The following is an 11832-nucleotide window of genomic DNA, read 5'->3' as shown; positions in this document are numbered from 1 at the left end:
ATGGATATATGAGGGGCAGGAAAAAAGGACCAGGATGGATATAAGGGGGGCGGGCAGGATGGATATATGGGGGGCAGGAAAAAAGGACCAGGATGGATATAAGGGGGGCGGGCAGGAAAACAGGACCAGGATGAATATAACGGAGGCAGCAGGATGGATATATGGGGGCAGGAAAAAAGGACCAGGATGGATATATGGGGGCAGGAAAAAAGGACCAGGATGGATATAAGGGGGGCGGGCAGGAAAACAGGACCAGGATGAATATAACAGAGGCAGCAGGATGGTTATATGGGGGCAGGAAAAAAGGACCAGGATGGATATATGTTATGAATCCCAATGGCAGGGGATCTCAGAGATTAAAGCAAGTCTGCAAACATAAATACCAGCTCATAGGGAAGTGGTAACTAGGCCGACCATATACCTGATCCTAGCGCAAACACTAACAGTAGCCGGGGAACGTGCCTACGTTGATCCTAGACATCTCGCGCCAGCCGGAGAACTAACTAACCCTATCAGGGAAAATAAGACCTCTCTTGCCTCCAGAGAAAAGACCCCAAAGTAATACAAGCCCCCAACAAATAATAACGGTGAGGTAAGAAGAAAAGACAAACGTAAGAATGAACTAGATTTTAGCAAAGAGAGGCCCACTGACTAATAGCAGAATATAGTAAGATGACTTATATGGTCAGCAAAAAACCCTGCAAAATATCCACGCTGAATATCCAAGAACTCCCAAACCGACTAACGGTGTGGGGGGAGAATATCAGCCCCCTAGAGCTTCCAGTGATATCAGGAATCACATTTTGTACAAGCTGGACAAAAATATAAGCAATGCAAATGATCAAAAATAAGAAAGCAGGACTTAGCTTATCTTGCAAGGAACCAAGACCTGAAGACAGGAGCAAACAGAAATGAACTGATTACAACGATGCCAGGCACTGGACTGAGAATCCAGGGAGTTTAAATAGCAACACCCCAGGCCTAACGAAGCAGGTGAGTACCAACCTGGGAAAGGACAATCCAAGTGCCAAAACCACTAGTGACCACAAGAGGGAGCCAAGAAGTATAGTTCACAACAGTACCCCCCCTTTAAGGAGGGGTCACCGAACCCTCACCAAGACCACCAGGGCGATCAGGATGAGCAGCGTGGAAGGCACGAACCAAATCGGCCGCATGAACATCCGAGGCGACCACCCAGGAATTATCCTCCTGACCATAGCCCTTCCATTTGACCAAATACTGAAGCCTCCGTCTAGAGAGACGAGAATCCAAGATCTTCTCCACCACGTACTCCAACTCGCCCTCAACCAGCACCGGAGCAGGAGGCTCAACAGCAGGAACCACAGGCACAACGTACCGCCGCAGCAAAGACCTATGGAACACGTTGTGAATGGCAAACGACACAGGAAGATCCAAATGAAAAGACACCGGGTTAAGAACTTCCAAAATTTTATAAGGACCAATAAAGCGAGGCTTAAACTTAGGAGAGGAAACCTTCAGAGGAACATACCGAGAACACAACCAAACCAATTCCCCAACACGAAGTCGGGGGCCCACACCGCGGCGGCGGTTGGCAAAACGCTGAGCCTTCTCCTGTGACAACTTCAAGTTGTCCACCACATGATTCCAAATCCGCTGCAACCTATCCACCACAGAATCCACCCCAGGACAGTCAGAAGACTCAACATGACCCGAGGAGAAACGAGGATGAAAACCAGAGTTGCAGAAGAATGGCGAAACCAAGGTAGCGGAACTAGCCCGATTATTAAGGGCAAACTCAGCCAATGGCAAGAAGGTCACCCAATCATCCTGGTCCGCAGAAACAAAACATCTCAAATAAGCCTCCAGTGTCTGATTAGTTCGCTCCGTTTGACCATTAGTCTGAGGATGGAAGGCAGATGAAAACGACAAATCAATGCCCATTTTAGCACAAAAAGATCGCCAGAATCTGGACACAAACTGGGATCCTCTGTCGGACACGATATTCTCCGGAATGCCGTGTAAACGAACCACATTCTGAAAAAACAAAGGAACCAGATCGGAAGAGGAAGGCAACTTAGGCAAGGGTACCAAATGGACCATCTTGGAAAAACGATCACACACCACCCAGATGACAGACATTCCTTGAGACACCGGAAGATCAGAAATGAAATCCATGGAAATGTGTGTCCAAGGCCTCTTCGGGACGGGCAAGGGCAAAAGCAACCCGCTAGCACGAAAACAACAAGGCTTAGCCCGAGCACAAGTCCCACAGGACTGCACAAATGACCGCACATCCCGTGACAAGGAAGGCCACCAAAAGGACCTAGCCACCAAATCTCGGGTACCAAAAATTCCCGGATGCCCTGCCAACACCGAGGAATGAACCTCGGAAATGACTCTGCTGGTCCATTTATCAGGAACAAACAGTCTGTCGGGTGGACACGAGTCAGGTCTACCAGCCTGAAATCTCTGCAACACACGTCGCAAATCAGGAGATATGGCCGACACGATTACTCCCTCTTTAAGAATACCAGCTGGCTCCGAGACTCCAGGAGAGTCAGGCACAAAGCTCCTAGAGAGAGCATCAGCCTTAACATTCTTCGAACCAGGCAGGTATGAGACCACAAAGTCAAAACGAGAGAAAAACAATGACCAACGAGCCTGTCTAGGATTCAGGCGCTTAGCAGACTCGAGATACATCAGATTTTTGTGATCAGTCAAGACCACCACACGATGCTTAGCACCCTCGAGCCAATGACGCCACTCCTCAAATGCCCACTTCATGGCCAACAACTCCCGATTACCAACATCATAGTTCCGCTCAGCAGGCGAAAACTTCCTAGAGAAAAAGGCACATGGTCTCATCACAGAACAACCAGAGCCTCTCTGCGACAAAACAGCCCCAGCACCGATCTCAGAAGCATCCACTTCAACCTGAAAGGGAAGTGAGACATCAGGCTGGCACAAAACAGGCGCCGAAGTAAACCGGCGCTTCAGCTCCTGGAAGGCCTCCACGGCTGCAGGAGCCCAATTAGCCACATCAGAACCTTTCTTGGTCATATCCGTCAAAGGTTTAACAACGCTAGAAAAATTAGCGCTAAAGCGACGGTAGAAATTAGCAAACCCCAAGAACTTCTGAAGACTCTTAACAGACGTGGGCTGAGTCCAATCATGAATAGCTCGGACCTTGACTGGGTCCATCTCCACAGCAGAAGGGGAGAAAATAAAACCCAAAAAGGAAACCTTCTGCACTCCAAAGAGACACTTTGAGCCCTTCACAAACAAAGCATTATCACGCAAAACCTGAAACACTATCCTGACCTGCTTTACATGAGAATCCCAATCATCCGAGAAAACTAGAATATCATCCAGATACACAATCAAAAATTTATCCAGATACTTCCGGAAGATATCATGCATAAAGGACTGAAACACTGAAGGGGCATTAGAAAGCCCAAAGGGCATCACCAAGTATTCAAAATGACCTTCGGGCGTATTGAATGCAGTTTTCCATTCATCTCCCTGCCTAATGCGCACAAGGTTGTACGCACCACGAAGATCTATCTTGGTGAACCACTTGGCACCCTTAATCCGAGCAAACAAGTCTGACAATAGTGGCAAAGGATACTGAAACTTAACAGTGATTTTATTCAGAAGCCGATAGTCTATACAAGGTCTCAAAGACCCGTCTTTCTTGGCCACAAAAAAGAATCCCGCACCAAGAGGGGAAGAGGATGGACGAATATGCCCCTTCTCCAAAGACTCCTTGACATAAGAACGCATCGCGGCATGCTCGGGTACAGACAAATTAAATAATCGTCCCTTAGGAAATTTACTGCCAGGAATCAAATCTATAGCGCAGTCACAGTCCCTATGAGGAGGAAGAGCACTGGACCTGGACTCACTGAATACATCCTGATAGTCACACAAATACTCAGGAACTTCTGAAGGAGTAGAAGTAGCAATAGACACCGGCGGAGAATCGCAATGAATTCCCTGACAACCCCAACTTGACACAGACATAGCCTTCCAATCCAAAACAGGATTATGGGTCTGTAACCATGGCAGACCTAAAACGACCAAATCATTCATTTTATGCAGAACAAGAAAACGAATCACCTCCCGATGTTCAGGAGTCATGCACATGGTCACTTATGTCCAATACTGCGGTTTATTTTCTGCCAGTGGCGTAGCATCAATTCCTCTGAGAGGAATCGGAACTTTTAAAGGCTCCAGGACAAAACCGCAGCGCTTGGCAAACGACAAGTCCATAAGACTCAGGGCAGCACCTGAATCCACAAATGCCATAACAGGATAGGAAGACAATGAACAAATTAAAGTCACAGACAAAATAAATTTAGGCTGTAAATTACCAATGGTGACAGGACTGACAACCTTGGTTAGGCGTTTAGAGCATGCTGATATAACATGTGTAGAATCACCACAGTAAAAACACAGCCCATTCTGACGTCTATGATTTTGTCGTTCGGTTCTAGTCAGGATTCTATCACATTGCATTGAGACAGGTGTCTGTTCAGACAACACCGCCAGAGGTTTAGCGGATTTGCGCTCCCGCAAACGCCGATCAATCTGAATAGCCAGCGCCATAGAATCATTCAGACTTGTAGGAATTGTAAAACCCACCATCACATTCTTAATGGCCTCAGAAAGGCCATTTCTGAAATTTGCGGCCAGAGCACATTCATTCCATCGAGTAAGCACGGACCATTTCCGAAATTTTTGGCAGTACACCTCAGCTTCATCCTGGCCCTGAGAGATGGCCAGTAGAGCTTTTTCTGCCTGAATTTCAAGATTAGGCTCCTCATAAAGCAATCCGAGCGCCAGAAAAAGCGCATCAACATCCGCCAATGCCGGATCTCCTGGCGCTAACGAGAAAGCCCAATCCTGAGGGTCGCCACGCAAGAAGGAGATAACAATTTTAACTTGCTGAGCTGAATCTCCAGACGAACGAGGTTTCAAAGATGGAAACAATTTACAATTATTCCTAAAATTCCTAAATTTAAATCGATCTCCAGAGAACAGCTCAGGAATAGGTATCTTAGGCTCTGACATAGGACTGCTAACAACAAAATCCTGAATGCCCTGCACACGTGCAGCAAGCTGATCCACACTAGTAATCAAGGTCTGAACATTCATGTCTGCAGCAAAGCTTCAAGCCACTCAGAGATAAAGGGGAGGAAGAAAAAAAAACAAAACTCAGAACTTCTTTTCTTTTAATCCCACTTCAGCAATGTATTAACTATTTATTGGCCTGGCATACTGTTATGAATCCCAATGGCAGGGGATCTCAGAGATTAAAGCAAGTCTGCAAACATAAATACCAGCTCATAGGGAAGTGGTAACTAGGCCGACCATATACCTGATCCTAGCGCAAACACTAACAGTAGCCGGGGAATGTGCCTACGTTGATCCTAGACGTCTCGCGCCAGCCGGAGAACTAACTAACCCTATGAGGGAAAATAAGACCTCTCTTGCCTCCAGAGAAAAGACCCCAAAGTAATACAAGCCCCCAACAAATAATAACGATGAGGTAAGAAGAAAAGACAAACGTAAGAATGAACTAGATTTTAGCAAAGAGAGGCCCACAAAAAACCCTGCAAAATATCCACGCTGAATATCCAAGAACCCCCAAACCGACTAACGGTGTGGGGGAGAATATCAGCCCCCTAGAGCTTCCAGCGATATCAGGAATCACATTTTGTACAAGCTGGACAAAAATATAAGCAATGCAAATGATCAAAAATAAGAAAGCAGGACTTAGCTTATCTTGCAAGGAACCAAGACCTGAAGACAGGAGCAAACAGAAATGAACTGATTACAACGATGCCAGGCACTGGACTGAGAATCCAGGGAGTTTAAATAGCAACACCCCAGGCCTAACGAAGCAGGTGAGTACCAACCTGGGAAAGGACAATCCAAGTGCCAAAACCACTAGTGACCACAAGAGGGAGCCAAGAAGTATAGTTCACAACAGATATAATGGGGGTGGCAGGATGGATATATGGGGGGCAGGAAAAATGAACCAGGATGGATATAAGGGGGGTGGGAGGATGGATATATGGGGGGCAGGAAAAAAGGACCAGGATAGATATATGGGGGCAGGACAAAGGACCAGGATCGATATAAGGGGGGCGGCAGGATGGATATAGGGGGCCGTGTCCGTATGCCGTGAAAAAAATCGAGCAGGCTTGATCTTTTTTCATGGCCCTCACGGCTTTACGGCACACCGTGGAATTATTGCTGGCCCATAGAAATCTATTGTGGCTGCAAAAACAGCCAGGAAAAACACGGTATCTGTAAAAGAAGCCTTATTCGGTCACTATGTGGTGGTAATTTGTGGTCTGGTCATGGTATGGCGGTATTTATTCCCTGTATGTGGTATTATTCAGTCACTATGGTGGAATATGTAGTCTAGTTATGGTGTCGCGGTATTTCTCCATGTATGTGGTATTATTTGGTCCCTATATCCTGGTAGTATGTGGTATTATTCAGTCACCATGTGATCTGTTCATGGTGTGGTGCTATTTCTTCCCTGTATGGGGTATTATTGGTCTTGGTATAGTGGATTATGTTGTATATGGCAGTCATCTGTTCTCTCTGATATTAATTAGGAGATCATTTCCATTAGAGATTAGATACTTGGATCACAGTGTCAGAGATGCACTTCCAAGGGTTCTCCTGTGAAAAAGTAACCACTTCTCCACAGGATTAGTGATAACGTATTGATTGGTGGTGGTGGTGGGGGTCTGACTGCTGGGACCCAGTCTGCAGAATGTGAAACTTTTATCCCCATTAGACTGGAGTGGTATGTCCGACTTGACCAATGATCCATTCGTTCCCTCAGTGGCTGCTCTTGTTTTTTTCTTGAAGCCCCCAAAGAGAATGAATGGAGCTGTGGTCAGACATCTGAACTGCTGCTTCATTTAAAATGGGGATAAGTGTCCTGTCAGGAATAAAACTTCCCCATTCTTTCGATCGGTGCAGTTTTTAATGGTCAGACCTAAGCGATCACCTATCCTGTGGAGCCCATGGATCGGTGATAACTTGTTTTAACCATAGAACCTTTAATGTAACATACCGTAATTATACATCCCAGTTATGGGGGCGCACAGTATATGTGCAGGAGCCGCCCAGGTTTTACAGCCGATGCTCCACTATAATGGGGATAATGACCAGGGCTGGACTGGCCATCTGGCAAATGCCTGTCTGGTCATGGGCTGCCTTGTCTGCTACGTTGTTAGCAGAATCGGTGTTCTCAAGACATCCATACTGTTATCAGTTGTGACTGAGCACAAAGTTGCTGACTCCATCACTTACCCCAGCAGGCCACGGGTATCATCAGAAATACTGGTCTTGTAGAAAATCTTCCTTTCCTCCATCCAGGGTAATATTAGTAATATATCTCCTCTGGTTTATGGGGATGGGGACAATATGGGCCTGTGTGATTTCAAATGCCAGGGCTGAATTTCAGCCCCAAGTCCATACCTGATAACGACTGACAGATATTTGCATATCGCTGTAGGTTGGGCCCCTAGAGTCCATTCCCCTGATGGGCCTCAGACACCCCAGTCCGACCCTGCACAGCTCTATGAGAAAGAGGTCTGCTTTGTGAAGTAACACTCACTAGAGGGATTTAAAGCTGACTTTAGAAAACCTAAGATGCATTACCATTCCAGGGATCAGTGGAATTGTGGAACATACTATAGAATTTGTTTGGACTAATCTGGCTTCTGAGACAGTAACAAAATAGCACAAGCACTTGTCATGGAGGCTGCCTCTGAGGTCAGTCCTACATGCCCACAAACAATGTAAGCTGCAGCACTGTCAAAGAGGCCCTTTTTATCATTGCACCACTTTTGGGAGTGGTTCTTTACAATGGGCCTGTTGGATATGCTGGTAGATGGGCTCACACACTTTAACCCCTTCGTGCTAGAACCCATTTTCGTTTTTGCATTTCTGTTTTTCACTCCCCTTCCTCCCAGAGCCATAACTTTTCTTATTTTTCCGCCAATATGGTCATGTGAGGGCTTGGCTTTTGCGGGACGAGTTGTACTTTTGAACGACACCATTGGTTTTACCATGTCTCGTACTCAAAAACAGGAAAAAAAATCCAAATGCGGTGAAATTGAAAAAAGTGCAATCCCACTTTTTTTTTCCCATGTTCACTAAATGCTAAAACTGACCTGCCATTGTGATTCTCCAGGTCATTACGAGTTCATAGACACCAAACATATCTAGGTTCTTCTTTATCTAAGTGGTGAAAGAATTTCCAAACTTTGTAAAAAAAATTTTAAAAAAATTGCGCAATTTTCTGATACCCGTAGCGTCTCCATTAGTGATGAGCGAGTATACTCGTTGCTCGGGTTTTCGAGTATTTGTTAGTGCTCGGAGATTTAGTTTTCCTCACCTCCAGCAGCATGATTTACAGCTAGTAGCCAGCTTGATTACATGTGGGGATTCCCTAGCAACCAGGCAACCCCCACATGTACTCAGCCTGTCTAATGGCTGTAAATCATTCAGCTGCCGTGATGAAAACGAAATCTCCAAACACTAACAAATACTCAGAGGTCACCTGAGAGTGCTCAGGAAAACCCGAGCAACGAGTATACTCGCTCATCACTAGTCTCCATTTTTCGTGATCTCTGGTCAGGTTAGGGATTATTTTTTGCATGCAGAGCAGACGTTTTTAATTATACCATTTTGGTGCAGATACATTCTTTTTTTGATCTTTGGGGCGAAAGGGGGTGTGATTTGACCTTTTTTTTTTTTTTTTTTTTTTACTTTTGCCATGCTTCAATACCATCCATGGGAGACTAGAAGCTACCATAACTCGATTGGCTCTGCTACATATAGGCAATGATTAGATCGCCTATATGTAGCTGAATTACTCACTTGCTATGAGTGGCACTCACAGCAAGCCGGCAGTGACAAACATAGAGGTCTCCAGGAGACCTCCGGCTGTCATGCAAACCCACCAGTGACCCGCAATCACGTGACGGGGGTCACTGGTGGGTGGATTTCTGGCCGGATGGCCGGAAGCACACGTTAAATGCCACTGTCAGAGTTTGACAGCAGCATTTAACGGGTTAATAGCCGCGGGTGGATCGCGATTCCACCCGCGACTGCTCTGGGCACATGTCAGCTGTTCAAAACAGCTGACATGTTCTGGGAAAGATGTAGGCTCACTGCCGGAGCCCACATCAAAAGGGATAGAAGCGACATGAGCTTTCCTAGGACGGTGCATGTCACAAAGGAGTTAATCAAAACGTGCTCTTAAAACCTCATGTTTTTATGTGTATACCAATAGTGGACTGTGTTCAGACTGTTGCATACCCTCATGTATTGACATAATTGACGATCAGAAAAACCTAGATTCACTCCTGGTATGTAGTATTTAGCGCATCCAATAGGTTAGAAGAGAGTGTATCTACTGGTGTATATATTAGTATGCATAATAGTGTGTAGGTATCATTTTGCACATCTAATATTGTGTATATATTGTAAAAGTGTGTATGTAGTATATATTGCATCTATTAGTAAGTATATAATAGTGTGTATGGTACATCGAATAGGTTTTCTATAATAATTGTGACAAAGTCACTGGCACAGTACAGGAGGGGAGATATGTTTCACTGAGGCTATTAGCCTCAATGATTTGATACCTAGAAGTTTGCTCCAGCACATTCAGTGCTCAGAGTGGTTAATCTGCCATTTTACATTTTTAAATGCTAGGTTTTTAAGTGAACAGGGAAGTGCAGATGGGAGGCTGTTAACCATATCTACTCTCCATGGTGGTGTCTAGGAAGTAAATAGTCAGCCTTTTGAGGCCTTCAGTGTTTGGTAGGCCTGGAGAGAGGCACTCCAGCGCTGTGTGTCCTGATAAGGAAAGCTGAACCAGTGTATGTTTGTTTTCTTGAGCGGGCAGATCCCCGCAACAACAAGGACTGGGCTGTATGTTATGTTCTGGCCAGAAAGGCCTCGTTTTTGCTATCGCTTATGCAGCACCCTTAAAAGACAGCATTTCTGTGTCTACCTCTGTATTCAGCCGAGTGAGACAATCTACTACATAGTGTATAAGCAAAATGCAGTGCCTCTACCAGTTCTTTCTCTTATTATGCACAGCTTCATCCCTTATGTAATAGCATCCTCTCTCGTTATGTACAGCGCCACCTCTTATTAAGAATCATCCCCTTATTATGAATAGTTGATTGTAAAGGGAAGGGGAGAGAGGGGATGAGAGTGGGAAATTATCACTATTAAAATGTACTGTATTTTTCGGCGTATAAGACAACCCCCAACTTTTCGGGTGTCGTCTTATACACCGGGTGTCGTCTTATACACCGGGTGTCGTCTTATACACCGGGTGTCGTCTTATACACCGGGTGTCGTCTTATACACCGGGTGTCGTCTTATACACCGGGTGTCGTCTTATCCGGCGTGTGCAGGGAGCGGTCCCGGATGGTTCCCAGGGTCTGGAGGAGAGGAGACTCTCCTTCAGGCCCTGGGATCCATATTCGTGTAAAAAAAATAAAAAAAAATAAAAAATATGGATATACTTACCTTCCGACGGCCCCCGGAGTTCTCCCGGCTCTCCGCAATCCATGCGGCTGCTTCCGTTCCCAAGGATGCATTGCACGCCGCGCAGGACCTTTGTGACATCGTGGTCGCGTGACCGCGACGTCACAAAGGTCCTGCGTGCCACGCAATGCATCCCTGGGAACGGAAGCCGCCGCATGCACCGCTGAGAACAGGGAGAACTCTGGGGGCCGTCAGAAGGTAAATATATCCATATTTAAATTTTTATTCTTTTTTTTTTTTTACACGAATATGGATCCCAGGGCCTGAAGGAGAGTCTCCTCTCCTCCAGACCCTGGGAACCATCCGGGACCGCTCCCTGCACCATATGCGGCGACTTCAGAGCTCCACACATGGCGTATCTGCGCGTATAAGACGACCCCCAACTGTTGAGAAGATTTTCAGGGGTTAAAAAGTAATCTTATACGCAGGAAAATACGGTAACTTTTATTATTGCAAATTAATAATTAAAATTGTTCCCATCCCTGACCAAGAATTCACATAGGGAAATGAGAGAGGATAAGCCAGGGTGTAGTGTTTAGTGCATCTAATAGTGTATACCGTATATACTCGTGTATAAGCCGAGATTTTCAGCACATTTTTTTTGTGCTGAAAAAGCTCCCCTCGGCTTATACATGAGCCATTGCCAGAAAGCCGGCGGGGGAGGAGCCGGCGGCTGTGACATCATACTCACCCTCCTCGCGTGGTCCTGCACGTCCCTGCATCTCCGTTGTCCCGGCGCCGGCAGCTCTCCTCTCCTGTGCTCAGGGGTCACGTGGTACCATATAATGAATATGTATGCGTCTCCACTCCCATAGGCGTGAAGTGCATATTCATGACCTTAATGAGCGGTACTAGTGACAGTTGAACACAGGAGAGGAGAGGAGAGCTGCCGGGCGAGGATGCTGAGCCATGCATACACACATACACAAGGGGGAGGACGCGGAGCTATGCATACACAAGGGAGAGGACGGGGAGGACATTGAGCCACGCACAGAAGGGGGAGGACGGTGAGCCATGCATAGGAGGAGGACGGGGAGGACGCTGAGCCATGCATAGAAAGGGGAGGACGCTGAGCCATGCATAGAAGGAGGAGGACGGGGAGGACGTTGAGCCATGCATAGAAGGGGGAGGACGCTGAGCCATGCATAGGAGGAGGGTGGGGAGGACGCTGAGCCATGCACAGAAAGGGGAGGACGCTGAGCCATGCATACAACTAGGAGACCGGGGGAGCCACGCATAGCAGGACAGGGA

Source organism: Ranitomeya variabilis, chromosome 4, assembly GCF_051348905.1.
Source record: "Ranitomeya variabilis isolate aRanVar5 chromosome 4, aRanVar5.hap1, whole genome shotgun sequence".
In the NCBI taxonomy this organism is placed as follows: Eukaryota; Metazoa; Chordata; class Amphibia; order Anura; family Dendrobatidae; genus Ranitomeya; species Ranitomeya variabilis.
The sequence above is the reverse complement of the archived record's forward strand: the minus strand, read 5'-3'. Positions refer to the sequence as shown.